General features: G+C 36.2%; 1 pseudogene; it reads left to right on the forward strand.

The window, feature by feature from the left end:
• The first annotated feature begins 11,697 nt into the window (after window positions 1-11,697).
• LOC121477415 lies at window positions 11,698-16,251 on the forward strand (annotated as a pseudogene).
• The last annotated feature ends 8,177 nt before the right edge of the window (window positions 16,252-24,428 follow it).

Consider the following 24,428-nt stretch of genomic DNA (forward strand, 5'->3'; position numbering starts at 1 on the left):
GTGATCTTGGACTTGGGCAAATTAAAACTCTAGATTTGTCATGCACATATCTGAGAGTAAATGCTTAAAAAAAAGTTAATTAAAAATATACACCAAAACCATAATCATTGTCTAATCCTTAGCATGGCTGCAAGAACCTTCATAATATAGCCCCATGCTACATTTCAAGCCTTCTGCTACTCTCCTCCATGTACATAACTGGTTAGTCCTTCACTGAGCTCCTTCCCGTTATTCAAAGACACACCATACTGCTTCATTCTCTTATGCTTTGTTCTGCTCCTTGAAATATCCTTCTACTTTTTCTCTGCCCCATAAACTTCTGCTCATATTTCAATACCTAACTCAAATTTGACATTCTTTATAAACTTATCCTACCTTTTCAGGAAGTTTATCATTTTTGTCTCTGTTTTGATCATACTTGGAGTATGCTTTCAATATAAGTGCTTAGAATATTACCTTCAAATGCAAACAAGTCCATGGGACTCTGGAGAAATGTGTTTATTTCATCTTTGTTTCTCTTCCCCACTGTCGTGCCTGGCACACTTATAGCTCTCCATAAATATCTGTGGATTTTGAAATGAATTGAATAAATTTGGATTAATAAGGAAAAACCAAATTACAAAAACTCTTGGATGATAAACTGACTTGAATTGTAGCTTAAATATAGGGTGGAACATTTGGAATTATTTGAGTAAGGGAATGAAAAACTGTGTTAAATGTCTGGTGAGATAATAAAACCATCACTATTTGCTGCCGCCTCCAGCCTCTCCTAACACCCAACCAGATTGTGCGTTATGTTTCCAGCAACATGAGCCAAGTGAGAGAATGCCCAAACTGATCAATACCATTGTGATTAGTTTAAACATTTCTTATTTAATATATTCACCAACATATTTGAGAAGAGAAGGGATTTCCTAAGAACTTAATGGTCAAGAACAAGGGGCTTAAAATGAGAAATTTAGATTAAAATAGTGACATTGCCTATTACAACTGTGAGACTTTGGCGAGTTATTTTTCATTAGTGAAATAAGGATAAAGGTATTGGTCTCTTACAGTTGTAAAGAATAGCGCTGTGCCTCAAAAATTAGGTTTTATAAAGAGTAATATTATTGCAATTTTCTCTGACAATTACTCTCCCCTTTTCATTAGGGAGCTTTTCCCCCAGGATGCCTCATTCAAAATATGCCAGCATTAAGTTATTCCATAGGTGGTTAAGAGGAGAATGGAAATTCCAGATTGAGGGACCAGCCATGTAGAGGCATAAGAGCACGTGGCATGTCTAGGTAGTGAGTATCATGGCTGTTTTCTGATCCTACCCTCACCCATCTTCTCACAGACTTAAGCACTGTCTAACCTAAGTTGGTAATCCTCAAACCTCAATGTCTCTTTGAAATATTATGGGCTTTCTGGACCTGGTTTAGTTATCAGAAAATGTTATCAGAAAATGTTTAGTTATCAGAAAATGAAACACTGACTGGTTTTCAGTTCTCCCTCTACCTTCTACTGCATAGATCTGACCATAGGTCCTCAGGTTCCCCTGGGCAGCAACATCCTGCTGGGTCCCTTTGTGACTTAGGTAACATCTAGGTGTCTGTGAACACCATAGGATCGTATGTGTTTCTTCTCTGAAGATTATAATCTCAGTACACAGAGTCTCATCTCTTCTATTTTAAATTTTGATTATCCACAGGGACTAATACTACAAAGCATAGCCAGGAATTTTAAAATCTGAGGGACTCTCAGACTCTTTCACATTAGGAAAGAAGCTCTAGCAGAGCCTAAACTTTTAGATTCCTCTTTCACTCTTTTCATATATTTTCCATTAACCTAAGGCTAAAGCTCTTGGTTGATAAGAAAACAGTCTTTTTCTGGTTCCTGAGGCTCTCCCTTTTTTATGCAAAATTTGTTTTCTATAAAAGCCCAGCAACATGGTAGGGTGGTTTCACATACTTCTGATCATAGAATTCACTTGTGATCATGGAAGTCTATCTCAATTTTTTCAACTCTTTTTCAGCATGCCCATTCTATACCACTAGGCTTGCACTTATCATTGCTAAAGGGGCCAACTTTACTTCCTAGACTCTCCATCTAGGATCTCCAACTTCTTCTGAGCAACATTGACATCAACCTACTCCTCAGTAAGTGGCCCCTCTGGACATTCAGTTCCTAATTCATTCTCCCTCTCTTCCTCTCCCTCTCCCTCTCTCTCTCTAACACACACACACACACACACACACACACCACTACACCTTCATACAAACACAAATATCAACCACATGGATTGATCCCCTGTATATAGCCTATGCTTCCCGTTCTATCATAACCATAGAGCAAGATTCATAATACTTTTCATACGAAAAGCTCTGTACTACTTGGGCTAATAAGAAATACATATTCAAAATCCATAGGGGTTATGGGAGTACCTATGGAGTAGTTGTAATATAACATGTATGCAGCACTTCACCAAAAATTTAATCATTAGATATTTCTATGTCTAGCCCCAAGGTCACTTGCTTGTCATACTATGATTACTTCTCTGTCTCACAATAGCTTCCATAGCTTCCATAGCTCCCTGGACCACAGTCATATGCACTTCCTTCCTTCCTGGCGTTCTATAGCAAGTACCATTTCTTACACATATGTTTTCTTCCTCCAAACAAGCTCTCTTTTAATAAAATCTTTAAGTTTGCAAAAGATCGTCTGGTTACTAGGATTGACCTGCCTTAGAAAACAGGTAAGGAGGGCACCTGGGTGGCTCAGTGGTTGAGCATCTGCCTTTGGCTTAGGTCGTGATCCTGGGGTCCTGGGATCAAGAACCACAGGGTTCCCGCAGGGAACCTGCTTCTCTCTCTGCCTCTTTCCACGTCTCTCAGGAATAAATAAAATCTTTTAAAAAGAGAAAAAGAAAACAGGTAAGGAATTATAAATTGCACATTTCTGTGCTAAAATTATTCTTTCCAATAACACAATGGCAGATGAATAAGATTTTAGTATACATGCAGATAAACTAACGGGTAAAGTAACAAGAGGTTCAGGGAGTTTATGTCAGCAAATCCCTGAGGTGTTTTTTTTTTTTTTCTCTCTCCCTCTCTTTCTCTCTCAATTTCTACATTTTCTCCAAATTTTCTCCAATTGACTTGATCACTTCCACTTACAAGTAGCTTCATAACATTCAATGACAATATGCCTAAAAGTGAATTTACATTTTTCACCCAGTCAGCTCTCATGATCAGCTTCCATTTATAACACTTCCATTTTCTATAGTCATTCAGGCTTGAAAGCTGACAATCTTTGGCTCACCTCTATTCTTTATTTTGTATATCTAACCTATCACTGGTTAATCATTCTTCCTAAATGTGTTTCAATATGAAGTCCTTTCCATTTTCACAATGCTTGGCTATTCAAAATCCTTAACACCTTCTGTCTGAGAATTATATACCCTATGAATGAGTATACCACCCCTTAATGCTAATTCTTGCTACTCACCATTGACCCATGGATTAATCTTTCTAAAAGATCACTTTCCTGGATGCAGTTCTCTGCTTAAAACTCTCCAGTGATTCCCCAGTGACTACTTGTTGAACAAGTAAGAGCAATTAGTATCACTAATTATTCTCCTATGACTCTGATTCAAACAAGCAAGGAGTGGGAGTGGAAGTAGGTCTGACTTATCACAGGCACCTTAAGGTATCAATATGTTGTCAACAAAATTAAATGTCTTCTAGAACTACTTAGCCCAACAAGAAGAAAAGGGGAAAAAAAGAATATCGGAGGGAGAAGGAAAAGGAGGGAGAAAGAGAAGAAAAGAAAGAGAGGGAGGAAAAATGGAAGAAAAAGGAAGATAAAAAAAAAAAAGAAGATAGAAAATGGATGAGAGGAAGAAACTCACCTAAGAATAATGCATAATTTCTTCTTTCCAGATTGCTTTTTTGCTTTCAACATCTGGATTTCTCTTTTCATGTAAGGCTAGTTTTTAATAGAAAACAAGTTTGTTCTAAGTCAAGGGAAAAAAGTAAAACTCATGAAACTAAATAAAAAACACATGATTTGCCTTGATTTTTATGCTTTCCTAGAAGATATTAAACCAAGATAGCTCTCTATTCCAATTTTCCAATTTAGAAAAGGAAAGTAGAAAAAATATCTTTGTGGCTTTCTCTCATAAAAGTCAGAACATCCTGTATATTTGAACCTTGCATGGCTCAGATCTGGCGCTTAACATTTTTCTTCTTTTAAGATTTTTTTTTCTGCCACCTTTGCTTATGTGATGATTAGTTTGCCAAAGAGAATATTGAGGCTGAGAAACGGTAGTCTATGTTTAGACTACAGTAAGGTGCTTTACTGGCACAACATATAGAAAATAAACAACGTTAAAACTGTTAAGCAAGTTTCTCAATTAATCTGTGCTTTTAAGAGTGAATACAGAAGCAAAACTGAGAGAATGAAATTAATGATAAAAGTATCCTTCAAAAAAAAAGTATCCTTCAACCAGAAATAACTCTGTTTTAAAGAAGAAGGAATAATAAGTAATAGCTGCTTCTAATTTTAATATTGAGTTTGGTTCTTTAAGTCACCCTGTAGAAAATCCATTGGGAGGTAGACCCTAATGTGAAAGAGTGGAGTTAAGGTCTTTTAATTAAATTTAAAGATTTTTCTACCCATGGGAAAGGGCATAATTAGCTGTTTTCTAATGCATTTGACCTGAAGATGCTTGAATCAGCAGATAATTGAATGTATTAAAAGAAGTCGCAAATTCTAATTATGAGACTTAGTTGTTGGAGTAGGAGAAAAAAGAAGTGATTCATTATTTATTCAAGAGAGTTTATACAAATGTAGAAAGAAGTAAAGAAACAGGCAATTACCAAATGTCTCAGGCCCAAGACTGTGCATCTTCACATGGTGACTCTTAGGAGGGGAATTGGGCAACTTAGAACTCCAGTCTAATTTGTTATTTCCACCCAAGATCTCAATCTGAATGCCAAATAAATCACCACTTATAGAGTGAAGTGCTCACAGCAGTAGAACGTACCAGCTGGACTGATGCCTGCATCACAGATTAACTGTGATATATTGGGCTTTGGTATGTTGCTGTAATGTTTCTGAGGGCACATACATCCAAATCTATAGGCTAACAAGCTGTGCTCAAATGGAGTGCTACTGAATAATTACTTGGGTCATAGGATGCTTACAGAATTTGAGTAAGGCATGATCTCCTTTCAAAGGAAAACAGTGGGGCAGCCCTGGTGGCTCAGTGGTTTAGTGCCACCTTCAGCCCAGGGCATGATCCTAGAGTCCCGGGATCGAGTCTCACGTCAGGCTCCCTGCATGGAGCCTGCATCTCCCTCTGCCTGTGTCTCTGCCTCTCTCTCTGTGTCTCTCATGAATAAACAAATAAAATCTTTAAAAATAATAAAGAAGAAATCTTCTTAAAAAATAAAATAAAGGAAAACAGTATTATAAATCCTGTGGGAAATTATTTTATCATATCACTTAAATATTGATACATGTTAAAACTATGAACTTAAATATATATTCTTACATGTACTAATTTGGGTACAACTTAAAAAACAAAACTGTCTATAAAATAAATACAAACAATAAACTAATAAAAGTCAAATTAAAAATTTGATGTGATAGATAATAGTGTTTTGTTGAAAATGAGTCTCCATTCAAAACCCAGATGCCCATGACACAGATTCTGTTGTGTTTGTTATGCCTAACTATTCTGTGTCTTGTGGTGATTCAATTCTTCATCACTCTTCCTTATTTAAACTAATGAAAAACTGATCTTTCTATTATATGCCATGATGATATTTGGCTTTCACTGGCATTAATAAATCATTTAAGTGTTAAGTCAACCTTTCATCTCTCTTATTGGTCCTATATAATTACTGTAGTAATATCACTCCGAATAAAACTAAAACAAACATAAATTCAGATGCTAAATATATTGTGTAAAGCAATATTTCATGATTTTGTTCCCTTAGCAGATACAGAGGGTATTGTTTCATTTCTATGCATTCATTATTTTGCTCTCTCAGCAGATACAGAGGGTATTGTTTCATTTCTATGCATTCATGCATTCATTTATTCAACAAATAATGCTTGCTATGTATTAGCCACTACAAACGATGATGATGATGATGATGATGATGATGACGATGACAGTGATGAGAGTGGTGATGATGAAGATTAGTGTTGCCCAATCTCTGGTCAAGAAAATAAAAAACCTTAAAATTAGATATTCAGTGATAAATCATATATCCAAAGAGCTATAATTTCAGGCTAAGTTAAAGCCAGTATAGAAGTGCATGAATATGGTTAAGAAGTTTGAAAGTAGCAAATCATATCTCATTGGAATGAGAAATATGGCTCAAAATTAGAAATGACTACAACAACAATAACAATGATGATGATGATGATGATGCTACTTTATACATACTATTGAGTTTCTATCAGTCACTGGTTAGTCATTATCTTATTTAATCTTCATAGCAACCTAATGAGATATCTATTATATTTAGCATTTTCTAAATAAAGTAATTGATACCTAGAAACACAAATTTAGTAGTGATAGAAGTAAGACTTTAAAACAGGCAGAATAATTCTAAAGTGTGTTTATATTTCTACATGAAACAGTTGGTATTTGAATTGGACATTTTTCATTATTAACAAAATGAATTGAGTACATACAATATATTGTATGGCCTGGGATGCCAAGTTAAGTAGTTCACATAATAATGGTCTTTAAGGGGATCCCTGGGTGGCGCAGCGGTTTGGCGCCTGCCTTTGGCCCAGGGCGCGATCCTGGAGACCCGGGATCGAATCCCACATCAGGCTCCCGGTGCATGGAGCCCTCTGCCTGTGTCTCTGCCTCTCTTTCTCTCTGTATGACTATCATAAATAAAAAAATAATAATAATGGTCTTTAATAAATTATATGTCACATATGTATATATTAAAAAACCATTAATAATAAAATATAGTGTTATGCATTTAATAATAGTATGATAAATTATATGTGTCAACTTGATTAGGTCACAGGGTACCCAGGTATTTGTTCAAATGACATTCTGAATGTTTCTATGAGTTGAAAAGCAAACTAAAAACTTGAAAGGCATCCAGTTTACTCATAGAAATATTTCCTAAGCTCCACTGCTGAATTCCACTGTGGGCATCTGGTTAGCTGGGCCATATTTTCTAGAAGAGAGAGTGAAATCTGCTGCTACTGCTACTTTTTCTTTCCAAATCCCACTGACCCTAGAGACATTTATCATATTTGAAAGCTCATTGCACAGGAAGCTAAAGAACTTGGGTGAGAATTTGTGAAAGGCAGATCCACATTCCTAAGGTCTTTAGAACTGAGAAGACTTACAGGAAAGACACTTAATACATATCTCATGAGGGACATGCCTAGAGTAGAGGATGAACAAGAATAGTGTGAGTCTTTCTAATCCTACAACCAAGTTTTGACCCAGCTTAATTTCTTGTTGAATTGAGATGATCTGATGTTCATCTTATCTGTGGAACATGGGAAGAGAGAAACCATCACTGGTGCAATATAACATCTCCAGATTCTCTAAGGCTCTTTGGTACACAATGTCTAGTACATAATTTTTAAAAATTAGAAATAAGAAGAGACTAGGAAATATCACAGGAAAAGAAGACAAATAACATCAAAAACATCATAAACAGAACCACATATGATCTAGATATTGGAGTTAACCCACAAAGACTTAAAAATAGCTTTGATTAATATGTTCAAAAAAAAGGACAAGGTGTACACAATAAATGAATGGATCAAGGGCTTCAGCATAAAATTGGCATCTATAGAAATAATTGAATGGATATTATGGAACTTTAAAATTTCTTAAATATATGTATCTGCAAGTAATAACTATGTTAGATGGATTTAACAGAAGATTAGAGACAGCAGGATTAGTAAAATGAAAAACACTGGACAGTAAGATAGACACATGGGAACATGTCAAAGGCACTGATAGTTGAAGGCCCAAAAGGAAAAAAAGTGAAAGAATGAGGCAGGAATGATATTTGAAGAGAAAATGATTGAATATTCTAATGAGGAATTCAAAGGCAGAAAGACATGCAGAATATCAAGGATAAAAAGAAAATCCTAAGAAGTGACACAGAGTTTTTAAAAACATTACTTTTGAAGTAGTAACTATACGAATGGCAACTAAATTCTCAACAGAATTAGTGCATACCAGGAACAATAGAATATCACTTCTAAGTGTGGAAAGGATAACTGCCAACTTAAGATTCTATATGTAATAAAAAATTTACTTCAAAAATGAAGGTAAAATAAAGCCATTTTTAGATAAAAATTCTTTTTCTTTTCCTTTGTGTGTGTGTGTGTGTGCTAGAGAACCCACACTAAAAGAAAATCTAAAGGGAATTCTTCAGACAAAAAATCATCCCAGTTGAAAACTTGACAAAGCAGAAAAGAAAGAAAAATATTATTGGGTCATTTTGAAGGAATATTAACTATACAAAATTATACTGTCTTTTCCAGTTGTAACACATGTAGAAATAAAATACTAAACAAAAATTACTTAAAAGAGAGAATAAATAGAGCTTAAAGGTCCTGAGGTTCAAGCATTATCAGGTTTGGGATAAAAGTAATAATTTGTATTAGATTTTAATAAGTCAAGAATGAATTATTATGTATTGGACATCTATTAATATAATATAAAACTAGTTTGTCAATAGAAGTGAAAATGCTGTTACCAGTTATTTCATAATTTTAATACAATTGAGAAAATATGAATGGTAATAGTTATACATGGGCCTAATCAGATACCTATTGGGCCTTAGATTATCAATTACATATTCAATTATATCTGAGAAGAATAAAATTTAAAAAGTCAAGGAAGTCTCAGTATATATCATTGGAAATTATCTCTAAAACGTAAGATGTAACGAGATTTTATAATGTAGTTAGCAATCTGGGAACAAAAGTACATCTCATCCTTTCAACATAGAGTCACCTTTCAATACACAACTTCCATGTGCAGATTCAAAGATCCACAAAAAAGCAGGGTACTCCCAGTAGTCAGGATCCCAAATGCATAATGAAAATAATAAATATAAGATTTTATAAAAGGGAGTATGCCATGCTAGAATTATCAAGGAAATCTTCAAGAAACAGGTAGAATCTAAAGTAGGCCCTAAAATATAAAAAACACATTTCATTTCTTGATAAAAATGTACTGCAAAGAAGAGAACAAAATGCATCTCCCATAACCTTTGGCTAGAAATGGAAAATGAAATAGAATACTAATAATAAAGATCTAAAAAATAATAAAAATCTAAATTTGGATATTTACCTCATAGTAATATTAGTTCTGAGAATGGGCAATTGGACAGGATGAATGACATGGGATGGAAGATAATTTTGTTTGGAAAAGAGACCTTCTTAAAGTTTCCTCTCACTCTATACTTTGCCGCAAATAGAGGATCCAAGTTGGGAAATCTACATGGATTCTTTCTCCTGAGAAACAAGAACATAAGAGAACTGAATACCAATTTGCAGAGTGAAATGATTAAAAGAGTAAAAAAGAAACCACACAGAGGTCCTCAAGTATCAGAGCTATGTCTTCACAAAATGGCTTTTTATTCTTGTAAAATTTTGAAAGTTAATTATCTTACTCAACCTGAGAAATAAAACTAGAATTATTTTAAGCAGTGATTCTTAATGTTGATGATTAATAAGAAAGCATACAATTGTTTTTAGGTGTCTTTATTTTTTCTAGTCTTGTCCTTAAAACACTATCACTATTCATTATAGATTGGCTCATAGTTCTAATATGTTGTTTTAACATGCAATTTTTTGTTGTACTTGTAAAAATTGTAAATGAAAGGAAGCATGAGTTCTAACACCAGTCTCAATTAACCATGGCTATAACCATATTCATTAATTTGAACCATGAATTTATTACGCAGTTATCACTATGCAACTGTTGATAATTTATCTAGATATAGTTTATGGATAAAAAATGATTCTATTTGTTTGCTTGGAAAAATCCAAACTATGAGGAAATATTCATTGTCCCTAATAATGCAATGCAAATACTATGGCTAGATGTGCAGCATGATAATATAAGTAAATAGGTGATTACTCATGATCCCCATGGCTTAAGGGCTGGGGAAATAAATCTAGAGGTAAGATATACATTGCTGAATTGGATCCTCCAGAGAACATATAACAACTCTAGCATAATTATGCAGTGAGACTTGGAGTGGCAGCTATGGAATAACTAGCACTTCCATTTTCAACATTTGGCTATCTTTAAACCTAACTTTCTCTTATACCAAATGTCTGAAAGTCTCTACAAAATGTTTAGCATATTTTAAATACAGTAACTTTACAAATACTTGATAATTTTAACTAACTTATAAACTTCAGATACACTTTGTAACTCCATGAAAACAGTTTTGTTCCTGAAACAAATCCTCTGTGGCTCTAAGTCTCCCTAATTATATCTGGTTTTGTTTTAGATCTCAACTAAATTTTTTAAAAATACTTTCATCATGTTTGAAGTAAAATAATTAATGAAATTTACACAAACAGTAATCTCTGAGGCATTGCTAACCAATCACCAGCACACAAAATGTTTCTTAGAAGTTGCATGACAACACATCATTCTAAATTTGGTTACTCCCAGAGAGTCTAAAGGAACATTATCAAAAGATATGGCTCAATGATTATGTAGCCTCAAGTAACTGAATAATTAAGTTATGATTTAACCCAATAATATCATTGTCTTAATTTACTGTATATTTTGCAGCTTTTCTTTCTATGTGGAGCATATAAGGTACAGGAAACAAATCTGAAGCAGTATTCCCTAAAGCATACTGTCCCAGACCTAAAAGCCCAATTCCTCCAAAATTCAGTATTTATACTGATAAGGTAAATCCAATATGCTGACATCCTCTATTTTAAAAAATCCTATAACTAAAGATCAATAAGCACATATGATAAATTACAAGATACCAAAATAGTAGTGCCAAGGTAAATTATTAAAGGAAGTTATGGATATTTGTAATATCAATACTCACTCTTGGGGGTTTTTTTTGCTAGCCTTGCACATTATTGAGTGATTGTTTTATGGCTAATGTGTTAACCCTAAATGTCCTGAAAAGTCATTAAGAATTGGCACTTACAACGTAATCAGTGGTACCTGGAATATCAGACGTAGTGTTACCAGAGAAATGGGACTCAAATATCAAGGGAACCAACAGTGAAACTAAATTCATATTGAACCAATGAACAGCTTCTATAGGGTTTATATGTTGCTCCTACCCAAGCTCAGGATTGTCCCTAAAGTCTACATGGGAAACAGTGAAGGACACCCAATTGCCAGGGTTACAGAAATGTGCCCAAGAGGAGTTAGGCATTTGCAAGAACCAAATCTATGAGTTCTCCACTCTTTCAACTGATCCCGTCCTCACCCCTTAGCCCTGATATGCTTCATTCTGCTCAATCCTTAGGTGAGAGTAGCAAGAAGTTGTAACTGCATAACAGAAACAAAATTATTAAAAATGAATAAAGATTCATAGCCTCAACCCCCTCTTGCCACCAGTTAGGAAAAATCCTGGCATTGCCTCTTTGGCATTTTCTTCTTCTCTGATTTTAATCACAGAGGTGAATGAATATTAAGAAGAATGTTCAGAATGAGTGATGGAAAAAGAGGTTTTGGAAAGGTTGAGGAGGTTGAAAGACACAGAAGAAAGGAATGGGGTGTGGAGACATGCGGTACAGAGGATGAAGGATTGGATATTCTTTGACATTCTGCAAGGGAGGAAGCAAGAAGTGACCACTGGAACTGTATGAAATTACTTTTGGTCACTTAACTGTGCTTCCTTAAATGTGAGACTTCACCAAGACTGGGATTTTCAGGCAAAGCCCCCCGCCATTAGCAAAACAATGGGAGATAAAGACAGAAGCAGAACCCTAATGTTCCCCTGACCAACAGCCACAGGATTGGGTAGAGCCTATGAGAACAACTGAGGAGAAATAGGTTGACTGGAGAATAGAATAAATATAAACAAAGAAAAATTCAAAATAATGACCAGTGTTCAGAAACCGGTCAGTTTTACATTGGGATTGGGACGATAATTATGCAAAATTTTTATACATTTTCCCCTTTTATATATCACTGAAACCATGGTGTACCTTAAAATTAATACATAATTTAATGTAGCTTTTTCCTTGTAAAGCTGTTATTGAATCAATGGTGAATCATAATCTACTGTAAGCTCCATGAATATAAGAGAACTATTTTGTATCATCATTATTATTAACTCTTTATTCAGCTCAAACTACTGTACACTATTGTGCACAAAGCTGTAACATAATAAATGCTCAACAAATATTTATTGAATGATATTTCCTAGAAATTTTTCATTTTAATGTGTGTCACATGGGTAAATCTGTTATAAATGTTACTGCATTTAATCCTTTCAGTACCCCTGCATTATAGATATTATCATGCTAATTTCACAGGTGCTGGAAACTGCATTCTCAGAGAGGTTAAGAAACTTGGTGAAAGTTCCAAATTTGGAAAGAGATGGAGCTGCTTTCAAATCCATGTCTAAGGCCTCAAAAACACAGTCTTAACGTTATACTATGTTGTTTCAAGAGAAGAATTCAGTAGACAAATTTAATGAAAGTTCAAAGGAGGAGAGAAACAAGCAGAATCCAAGAACAGAGTCTGAGTGGAAGGGTTATAGTTGGAGTCAGAGAGCAATGAGAAAAGATAAGGGACCACATGAGGAGCTGTCCCTGCCCTAAGCTAAATACCAGACAAAATGGGTCCCTGACTACTAAAAAAATCTGCATTGTCAACACCATTCTTTAACCATATAATACTCAATTCTATTCCTCCTGAGGAATGCACAACACCCCTACTCCAAATTTCAGATCTGTGTAAACTCACCAAGTAGAACTTACTATATAATTTAAGGCATTAATTTTTCAAATAGTGATTTATTGATCCAATGACCAAAATAAGTTCCCAAGAGTGTTTAACATACTCCAAAGGAGTAATTTGTTATACTGGAGGAAAGTAAACCTTCCTTCTCAATCACTGTGACTTACAGAGATACATACTTAGCATTTATATTATATGAGCTAAAAGTATTATGTTGAAGCTCACAGATGCCATTCACATAAACAAAGGGAATTGATGCCAGTCAACTCCTGCTAATGTACAATAAGCACAGAATAAGAAAGAGGACTATGGCCCATATTCAGTAGCCCCCTAGCCAGTTGTAAAGAGGCATCATCTAAAGTGGTAAGCAGTGATATCACTTCCTTCTGCACACTGTTCTGTTCTGCAATTTCATCCATTCCATGGGTCCTCCCCTTGTAAACTATGAGCCTTCTTTCTCCTGACTACAATGCATCCTACAGTTGATAACAAATTGCAGCTGTCCACTAGCTTATTACATCTTCTCAATGACCAAAATAAATCCATATTCATGTAAATGTGCCTTTTCCCTCGTAGAAGTTGAAATCGGTTACACATAGTTAATCATACTAGTGTTACCTCTACGGTCAGAAACCGTCATTAAGTCTCTCCTTAGCCTGCTTCCAAACTCAGTAATCCCAATGAGTTCAATTTTTCCCAATCAACCCTCTAATCATTTTCATTTTTATTCTCATTTCCTCTGGAACCTATCCAAATTCTCTATATCTCAGATCAATAATATGATTGAAATTAATCTCACCACAATAGCAGTTAAGACTAAAACCACATGAACTATACTGGGAGAATCACTTCATATTTCCAATGCTTGCCTTTTAGAGCTTGATGTGAAATGTGTTATTAACTTTGCTACTTCATAATATATGCCTTATTCCACTATATTTATAGAATCTAACTGAATCACATCAGCTCATGTTCAAGTTCTACTTACCGCCTCAAGATGGTGTTCTGGATTTTACTTATTTTTTTCCTGAGTGAATGATATTGAACATGTCAATTAAAATATTAAGCTTAACAATTTATCCAATTTCTAATGACATTTTATTTTTAATTTCAATAGGCCTAGTCTAAGTTATACTGTCCATATTGAAGTATGTTTATATATAATATATATACATATATAAAATATTACAATCCTTTAGAAAGGATTTCTAAGAGTAGCTAATCATAGAATCATGTAATCTTAGAGGTAGAAGAACATTATGTCAGATTCTGTTCCTTCAGAGGCACAAGACTAGTTGCCTTGATTTTCAGAAAAGGGAGATGGCAAATTCTGTGGTCATATGGTATACGTTCCATCCCACCATCAAGAATGTGAATTCTAATGAGCTTGACATAGATACTATCATAAGGAAATAACATAAAATACAAAGATTATTTAAAAGATGCATCAAAGATGCTCATCATAGAATAGACAGAGGAAATAATTATGAATGATAAATTATAATTATATTATTATAAATTGCCTAAATAAAATTGCCAACACTAAGAATATGATTAAATGCTTCTACTAGAATCAGTCATTTTTAACTTAACAGAGGGAAATAAATCCTCCATATATAATTTTAGTGTACCTTTTTTGATGAGTTTGCTTCCAGAACACAGATATCATGAAAACAACTGCTAAATCTAGGCCAAAACAGGGAAAGAAATTAACATCAACATCATTAGACATGTAGATCCAGGCAAGCCCACCACTATGGCCATCTGATCTACAAATGTGAGGAGACTGGAAAAAAAAATTGAAAAATTTGAGAAGGCTACTGACATGGGAGAGGGTTCCTTCAACTATGCCTGGGTTTTGGATAAGCTGAAAGCTGAATGTGAGCACGGGATCACCATTGATAACTCCATGTGGAAAATTGAGACCAGTAAGTATTATGCTTTTGTCATTGATGCCCCAGGATACAGGTACTTTATCAAAAACATGATTCTAGGTACATATCAGGCTGTGCCTAAAATTTTCTGCCTGATTGTTGTTGCTGGTGCTGGAAAATTTGAAGCAGGTATATCCGAAAATGGTCAGACCTATAAGCATGCCCTTCTGGCTTACACACTAGCTGTGAAACAACTAATTGTTGGTGTTAAAAAAAAAAAAATGGATCCCGGGACACTTGGGTGGCTCAGCGGATAAGAGTCTGCCTTCAGCCCAGGGTGTGGTCCTGGAGACCCGGGATCGAGTCCCACATCAGGATCCCTTGCATGGAGCCTGCTTCTCCCTCTGCCTGTGTCTCTGCCTCCTTCTCTCTGTATCTCTCATGAATAAATAAATAAAATCTTTAAAAAATAAATAAAATAAAATAAATGGATTCCACTGAGACATTCTTCATCCAGAGAAATATCAAGGAAATCATTAAGGTAATCAGCACCTATATTTGGAAAACTGGCTGCAGGCCAGACACAGTAGCATTTGAGCCAGTTTCTGGTTGGTATAGTGACAACATGCTGGAGCCAAGTACAAACATGGCTTGATTCAAGTGATGGAAAGTCACCAGTAAAGACGGCAATGCCAGTGGAACAATACTGCTTGAAGCTCTGGATTGCATTCTGCCACCAATCCATCCAATTGACAACCCTTAGGTTTGTTCTTCCAGGATGTCAACAGAATTGGTGATGTTGTTTACTGTCTCTGTGAGACTGTGTTCTCAAACATGGCATTATAGTCATTTTTGTTATCATCAATGTTACAACTGAAGAAAAGTCTGTTAAAATGTACCATGAAGTTTATTTTTTTAAAGATTTTATTTATTTATTCATAAGAGACATAGAAAGAGAGCAGAGACATAGAGGGAGAAGCTGGCTCCCCATGGGGAGCCCGACGTGGGACTCAATCCCAGGACTCCAGGATCAGGACCTGAGCTGAAGGCTCAACCACCAAGCCACCCAGGTACCCTGTATCATGAAGTTTAAATGAAGCTCTTCCTTGGGAGAGTGTGGAATTCAGTGTCCAGAATGTGTCTGTCAGAAATGTTCATCATTGCAGTTGGGTGGTGATAACAAAAATAACCCACCAATGAAAGTAACTGGCCTCACTGCTCAGGTGATTACCCTGAATCACCCACACCAAATCAGTGCTGGCTATGAACCTGTGCTGGATTGTCACGCAGCTCACGTTGCTTGCAAAGTTTGTTGAGCTGAAGGAGAAGATCAATCACCATTCTGGTAAGAAGCTGGAAAATGGCCTTAAATTTTTGAGATCTGGTGATGTTGTCATGGTTGATATGCTTTTTGGAAAGCTTATATGATGAGAGCTTCTCTATTCTCAGGATCATTTGGCCATTTGTTATTTCAAATGGACCATTGCTGTGGTTATCATCAAATCTGTGGAGAGAAAAGTTGCTGGAGCTGGTAAGGTCATCAAGTCTTCCCATAAAACTCAGTAGGCTAAATGAATATTATCTCTAATAACTGCCACCTCAGTCTTAATCAGTGGTGGAAGGTCTAGAACTGCTTGTCTCAATTGGCCAATTAAGTTAAATGGTAAAATCTCATTAATGATAAAAATGCAATGTAAAAACTTACAGGGAAAAGAGGATGTTTTATGTATCATTTGTTTTTTCTTTTCTATAGCAATTTTAAGTTAGCTTTTAAAATCAGTACATTTTAGTGGAAACCATTTGACCAAAAATCTGTCATAGAATTTTGAGACCTATTAAAAATAAAGTTTAATGAGAAAAAAATTCAGTGTAAAAACAAAATACAAAACTATACATATAAAATCATACCCCTAAATCAAAAGAAAATGAAGATATATAGATACCTGGATAAATATATACACATATGGAAATGTAGAAAAATGGCTATAGGTATTCAATCAATAGCAGTAATTGTCTCTTGATATTTACAGGTGATTTTTGTTTATTTCTTACCTAAAATTCCCTGTTTTCCCACTTGTATGTATGTGGCATTTTTTATTTATTTTATTTAGTTAGTTATAGTATAATTGACAAAAAATGTTAAGTCTCACGTGTAAAATTTAGTAATTTGACAAGTAAATACGTTATGCTATGTTCACCAGAAGTGTAGCTATACATCAGTATTACAATATTATTAACTGTATTCCTTATGCTGTACCTTTTATTCCCCTGACTTATTGGTTTCATAACTGGAAGCTGTATTTCCCTCTCCCCCCACCCATTTTGCTCAACTTCCCACCCTATTCCCCTCTGGCAACCATTAGTTCTATGTATCTATAGGTCTGATTCTGCTTTTTGCTTGTTTATTCATTTGTTTTTTTAGATTCTATTGCATCTGCATTACATCTTTAACTTGCAATTAAACTATTTTTATTTTGGAATTTTGTAAATCCACAAAATTAATCAAGTCTTCTTTTTGCAATCCTTAGCTTGATTGCTGGTAAGCCAAGGAATTTAATTTCATGGCTAACCCAAATCACCAACTTAAAATAATAAAATAAAACACACTCCACTCCCAAAATTGTATTTCTCCATGGGTGACATTAGTTCTCCCAAACTAATATCTGGGCCACAATAAAAGACAAAAAGATCTATAGAAAATCTTGGAAATATGAGGAAGGTGAGTTGGTTCAGGCATGGAAAAGTCTAAACTTAAAACAGAAAGTCCAGGAAAACTTCTGTACAATTCTGATTTCAAAGTAGAGGGTAAATAAAAATCACAGGAATTACAGTGGAGAAACCTGAAAAACATTATCTGAGTCAATTGGTCAAGATCAATATCATTAGTAGTAACTCATGTTGATTGCATGAGTGTGTGACTCTTGATATAATGTGATAAAAGTGGTACTTTACCTCTTTAGTCTTTTTCCTCCAAACCCATAACCTCAGTCTAATAAGACGAAAGCATCATACAAATCCCAGTTGAGAGACTTTCTTCAAAATACCTGACTAGTACTCCCCAAAACTGTCAAAGTCACTAAAAATAAGAAAAGTCTGAGAAACTGTCGCAACCAAGAGGAGCCTAAAGAAACATGATGGTTAAATGTAATGTATTCTGTATGGGGTCTAGAACACTAGAACAGAGAAAAGATAGTAAATAAGTAAATACAAATAAATAAGAAATCTGATATAGCATGGAATTTAGTTAATAATAATGTATCAATGTTGGTTCATTAGCTACATAATAGGTACCATAATGTAAGGTATTAACAAGAGAGAAAACTGGGTGTGGGATATATTGGAAGTCTCTATATTATTTTAATGACTTTTCTTTAAACCTAAATCTATTCAAAAATGGAAAGTCGATTTAAAAATTATACATACAGGGGATTCCTGGGTGGCTCAGCGGTTTAGCGCCTGCCTTTGGCCCAGGGCGTGATCCTAGAGTCCTGGGATTGAGTCCCAAGTCGGGCTTCCGGCGTGGAGCCTGCTTCTCCCTCCTCCTGTGTCTCTGCCTCTCTCTCTCTCTCTATGTCTATCATAAATAAATAAATCTTTAAAAAAAATTATACATACATACAAAGAAACCTTGTATGCACAGAGTATTCTACTAGTGCTGACATCATTGACACCCCTCCTCAACTACAAGCTCTTGAAACAAGGTACTGTTTTATCCACCTTTGTATTTCCTACAATGCTGAAAGCCTGTCTTTTATACAAGTACAGGATAAATGTCCACAAAATTGAAAGACAAGAAGATCCAATGTCTGGGGTCCTGCTAACTGCATAGTAATAAAGCAAAATTTTATGTTAAGATGCGCTTTTTCCACTCCTAGCAACTATTGCAGAATTTAATCTTACTTTGAGAGAAAGACTCATAATAGTGGCCTGAAATTGAAAGAAAGGCAAATAAACACAGATTAGTAGCCTCAGGACTACTGACTACATATAAGGAATCTCATAGAACCTATAGGTGTCTTCATTTACAAAATTACCTAACAATGCTGTTGCTTAAAGCTTGAAACTCAAAACAGGGAGACCATATCAAAGAAGAAAATACTTAAGACCTGAATTTTGAAGGTTGTTCTGAGAATTAGCTGAAAAAAATACACGTGAACGCCCTTTGAAAATCACCGCACAAATAGCAGTTCTTAAATTTCCTCAGGTGTGGAGCACCTGAAAGTCATAGTGCTCCTTGGAGATCACAATGAATACTAATGTGTTGAATTGCAGTAGAGGAACCATTTTAGTGGCAGAAAAGAGAACAATGTGATGCAGAATGAGATCACAACTATATGTACACGCAATACACACAAACATGCACAAATACACACACACACAAATGGTTAAACTCAGCTCAACGGTGCCTTAATGATTTCTTCCATTATTATTCATTTGATATTTTGTTCTTTCTTTTTTCTGTATCTGCTTGTTAATTGTACGTATGTCTTCAACACCAAACTATAAGCCAGCACATATGTCTTGCTAGTTCTCGTATATCATAGAGTTTGGCACATAATAGACACTTATTCAACACGTTTCTTGAGCACTTACTAGAAGTTGTGAAATAAGAGTTAAAGGCCAAGATTGCTGTTCTCATGGTGCTAACATGGTAATTCTAATAGGTTAAATGGGAAGAAAGTAGACCTGGGAAAGAGGGAATGGGAGTTGGAAAGGGAAACAGCAGTATAAAGCAGAGTGATTGCAACTGAGAAAATGAGATTTGAGAAAAAAATGGAAAGAAGTAATGGTTGCAGCCAAGCAGATATCTGGCAACAAACCATCCTGGGCAGAGAAATAGAGTATGACTTCTAGGGTACGAGTTTACCTGGCATGTTGAAAAAACAGCCAGCAGGCCAGAGTGCATGGAGCCTTGTGAATGAAAGGAAGAAGGGTAGGCAAAGTCAGAGAGGGCCAGGCCACATTGGGCCTCATAGGACATGATAGAGATTTGTACCTTACTCGGTAGTGAAATGGGGAACCATTGCTGAGTTTTTAGCAAAAGACATATCACCTGACCTACATTTTCAAAGGCTCACTCTGGCTCCTGGGTAGAAAATAGACTAGGTAGTATCAAAAGCAGAAGCAAACAGACCTCTTGGGAGGTCAGTGCCATAATCTTTGGTGGCTCAGACCAAAGCAGTAGGTGTGGCCATGATGAAAATTAGTTGAATGCTGGCTACGTCAAAGTAGAATCAATAGGATTTTATGATGGATTCAACAAATGGTTTAGATAGATAAATACTGGGCAATATTCATTTTTAGGCAAACACTATCATGTATCAAAATCTTAATAAACTATGGGCAAAGGAGCTTCAAATAAAACAAAATCATATCTGCTGTATTGACATTATGTCTATTACATTTCTATTATTTTGACAATGACTAATTATTGGTCTTTAGCCTTGGAATATTGGCACCTGGCTTGCAGACTCCGAGGGCTTTTGAGGGGCAAAGTTTGAGAACCATGAAGCTGCACAAAAGTGAGGAATGATGATGCTGATATTGAGATTACTTCTCATGGGATTCTGGGAGAGGCATCTAATCTGTTAAAAAAAGGATGTCATCATCTGACTGCAACCCGACGTTGCGGAAGTGCATCTGGAGCCATGCAGGTGGAAAGGTTCACAGTACTGAGTCCTGGATCTGACTCTGCTTACCAATCAATACCACTTTCTGGTGTTCATTATTTTGATAAAGTTATTAGCAAAGCAACAGTAAAAATTGAAGTGCTCCATAATCCTCAGCACCCACCATTAACTTCTGAAATATTATTGCACGTTAGCTTTTACTGTTACTTTACAAAAGCACTTACTGAAAGGCAGGGGAAGCCAAAAAAAAAAAAAAAAAAATCTGCTAATCTGCTGCTGGTAGTAAAGGGGAGGATGATCACCTCTTCACAGACTGTAAAAATTCCTCCCCCAGAGCAGTAGGGGGCACAGAGATCTTCTGAATCTCCCCCCCCCTTATTTCCCCCCCGCCCCCCGACTTGGCCAGAAATTGATAGATATCTTCTAGACTATATAGGGGACAGAACATGCCCCTCCAAAGATCAAGAAATGGGTGAGATGTGCTTCCTGCTTTCCTTCCTAATTCTTCCTGTGCCTTTCTTCTCTCTGCTTCCAGGCCTCCCAGGGATCCTAGCCTGCTCATAGAAAATGAAGGGAGATTAGCTGCACACATTTCACAGGCTCTCTGGTGAAGGGATGCTCACTACAGGCATGTGTTGCAGAATGTCACTTCATCCACCTCTCAGCTATCAGGTGGGGGCATTATTTTATTTACTCAGAAGATACCGGAAGCAGATTTCCTCAGAAGGAGGGGGAGGATTTTGGTGCTTGGGGTACATTCAATTTCCCCAAATCGGCCACCAGCAGCAGCAGCAGCAGCAGCAGCAGCATCATTGTCCTCTAATTCCCTGATTCTCAGTCATGCTGAGAATGTAAGGCCCCAGTTTTTCTCTTAACAAAATGGTATCGCTCTATATAAACTCTTCCTCACAGGGCCTTTCTGAAGACAAATGAAATAATGTCATCTGTTCAATACAAGCCTGTCCCCCCACAACTCAATGAAAGATGCTATGTGTTACGAGCAAGCTCTCCCGTCAGCTGAATTCAGGGACTGCAGCTCACAGTGCTTCCTATGTTTATTCACGGTGCTCTCACATGGGAAAGTAGGGGCCTGGGCATTTGCATTTCTCCTGTGGTTCCACTCTCCTGGCCAAGAAACGCATGAAGAAGGGGCTTCACTGGCCCAGAGCCCCTGCTGGGATTGCATTCACGCCCACCCCTCCCTGCCAGAGAAAGCCCCGCACAAGAAGGCTGGGCTCTCATGAGGGGGGCTGCCAGATTCAGGAAGACGCGGCTGTTTGTTCGGCACCACAGGACCCTGTGTGACACTCCACGGCCTGGGCGAGGGACTGTCACAGCGGCCTTTCACAATTCAAAGAGGAAAGGAAAATAGCCTGCCTTTGAGCGTCAGGGATGTGGGAGAGGCAGGCATCAAATCATGAATAAATAAATAAAAACACCAACAGCTGGGATATTTAAAACAGACAATCACTATAACAGCAAATGACAACCCTGCAGCCTGCAGAATCTGCTAATAAACTGTCTGCTGTGACTGTTATTAAAGATAAACTTATGAGCCATGATTATTCAACCATTAAACCTAAGTGGAAATCAAAGGAAGAACTGTGTCAGATGATATATTTGGTGCTGCGTGGCCTAGGAAAATTACTCATCAGATTTGAATCCTGATGTCTCTGTCCTCTAAGGATTGGCCCCTTGAAATTTTGGCACTGTTTATGCAGAAGCTTTCTTCTCTTTTTCCTTTAATTATAATTTTAGTTTGCTAATGTGTGACATTTTGTTTTCAATAAATTGCTGTGATAAACACATCTCATCTCATTATCCAGAGAATAATGGGAATGCCATTCAATTCAGCAAGGGCACAGCTACTAGAAGGCAAGACTGTAAGACCTTCCTCAGAGCCATCTGCTGATTGGAGCACCTTCGATGCTGAGAACCTTGTTTAAAAAAGCTACCAAGAAGTCTGGATGGTGGGTAGCTCTGTCGAGAGGTATTAGCTAACGTAACTTCACAAGAATCCAGCAGAAGTCAGCTGATTCCCGGTTCACTTGGATCTCAATCACTGTCATGGCTATTACAGTCAGTGACACGGTTAATAGGAAGAGTGGCTTATTTTGGCAGAAACAACATTATAGAATAAGATTATTATATGAGCGTGCCATTTTGAAGACATAAAAGGATGGCCCAGATTGAAAATAATCTTCAGTTAATGTCCTATATTATTATTATTATTATTATTATTATACACAGGATGCAGCAGAGCATAACAGTGGAATCTGAGCTATTCACTCTGGTAGGATTTTCAAAGGTTGCCTTTTAAATCTCTGTTTGATATTAATATTTCCTAAGAGCTTTGAATGAGGAATTTGAAGTAATCCTCAATAATCAGGGTAATAGTAATTTTATTTTTTAAATAAGAAACACAACACCAGCTACTAAATTTGTACAACCTAGAGAGATACAAAGTGTGTGATAGGTCAGGGGATAGAGAGACAAAAAACAAAAAACAAAAAACAAAAACAAAAACAAAAAACCTTCACCTTTTTTATATCCTGCAGTTTTGGTCTTGTTTTTGACCTTTCCACCTCACCCACCTGAGTCTCCATTTGATATCCCCCTTCCTCAGAGAGACTTGCTGTGGTTGGAGGTCCCCCTCCTCTGCACTCACATATGAAATAAATGTGCTTGCTGGGCACATATCACATATTCAGCAGATCTTGAAAGAATAAATTAATAAATGGCCTAAGCACTTAGGTACACGCCTAATTCTGAAATAATTCCAGGTTAAGGAATCAACTGGGGAAATAAATAAACATGGTATTTACAGCACATATGAAATAGAAGTCAAGAGGCAAACTACCAGCTCTCTCTAAGTACCATGAGGATGAACTAGGCCCATATAAACTAGGACTAAAAATGGACTAGGGATGCAAAATGTTGGTGCTGGAACTACTTGATCACATGAGTTACATTTATCCCGAATTCACAGAGGCCTTCAGGAAACTATAAGACAGTAATTCTCATACATGGTTGGACTTTAGAATCATCTGGAAAGGGTTTTTTTTTCTCCTTTTCAATTCAAATTCCCAGATCATTTCCCCAACCAGATAAAAATATCCAATGGAGGGCACCCATGAATCTCTGTTTATATTTGATAACAACTTCTGAATAGGTGACTTAGCCTCCACCTGAACCTTACCTACTCTGTGAGCCACTTTGTGAGAGGAATGAGTTCCTTGAAGTAGCTTTGCTGCCATTATTTTATCAAAACCAAGCTTAACCCAAACATCTACCTAGTAACATAACAAGTAATACACAGAACAATAGAACTCAATCATATGCTAAATCCCTGAATACCACAAAATAAAAATGGAGCTGAAATAAGCCTCTTTAGATTCAATAGGTAAATGCTACAGTATGATCTAGGAAATAACCAAAAGCTTATCTTTTATACAATGGGCATCTTGATAATGAAACTTTGCTCAGGAGAAGTAGAGCCACATGCTGCCTCTAAAGAGACTCTCCTGCTCCCAAAGACCCAGCAACAATCTAAAATGCTGTTTTCATTTTGTGATGTGAGAGCAGAATGTGCCTTGTTCTCATGACAGATGGGTTTCTTAAAAGTTGTGTAAACTTGGAGTTTTTTTAGGTAGTTGAGCTGACGAGCTCACTATTTAAAGAAAACATGAAATGAATTTTGTTTGCATTAAAAATATTTTTTAAGTTTTTATTTAAATTCTGTTTAGGTAACATACCATGTGCATTGAAAAAATATTTAGAGCTCCTAAACTACCTCTGAATGTGTGTTTTATCTGAGTTTTTAATACTTTAGAACTGTGTAATAACTAACTGTTAGTATGTGGGCTTAGACATTATGCTGTCCTCTGAGACACAAAACCACATGTAACAAAACTCTGCCATAACCTAGAAATCATTAGAAAACCAGTCATAGTGAAATTTTGGAAAAAAAAGGAC

The sequence above is a fragment of the Vulpes lagopus genome, chromosome 2 (assembly GCF_018345385.1).
Source record: "Vulpes lagopus strain Blue_001 chromosome 2, ASM1834538v1, whole genome shotgun sequence".
In the NCBI taxonomy this organism is placed as follows: domain Eukaryota; kingdom Metazoa; phylum Chordata; class Mammalia; order Carnivora; family Canidae; genus Vulpes; species Vulpes lagopus.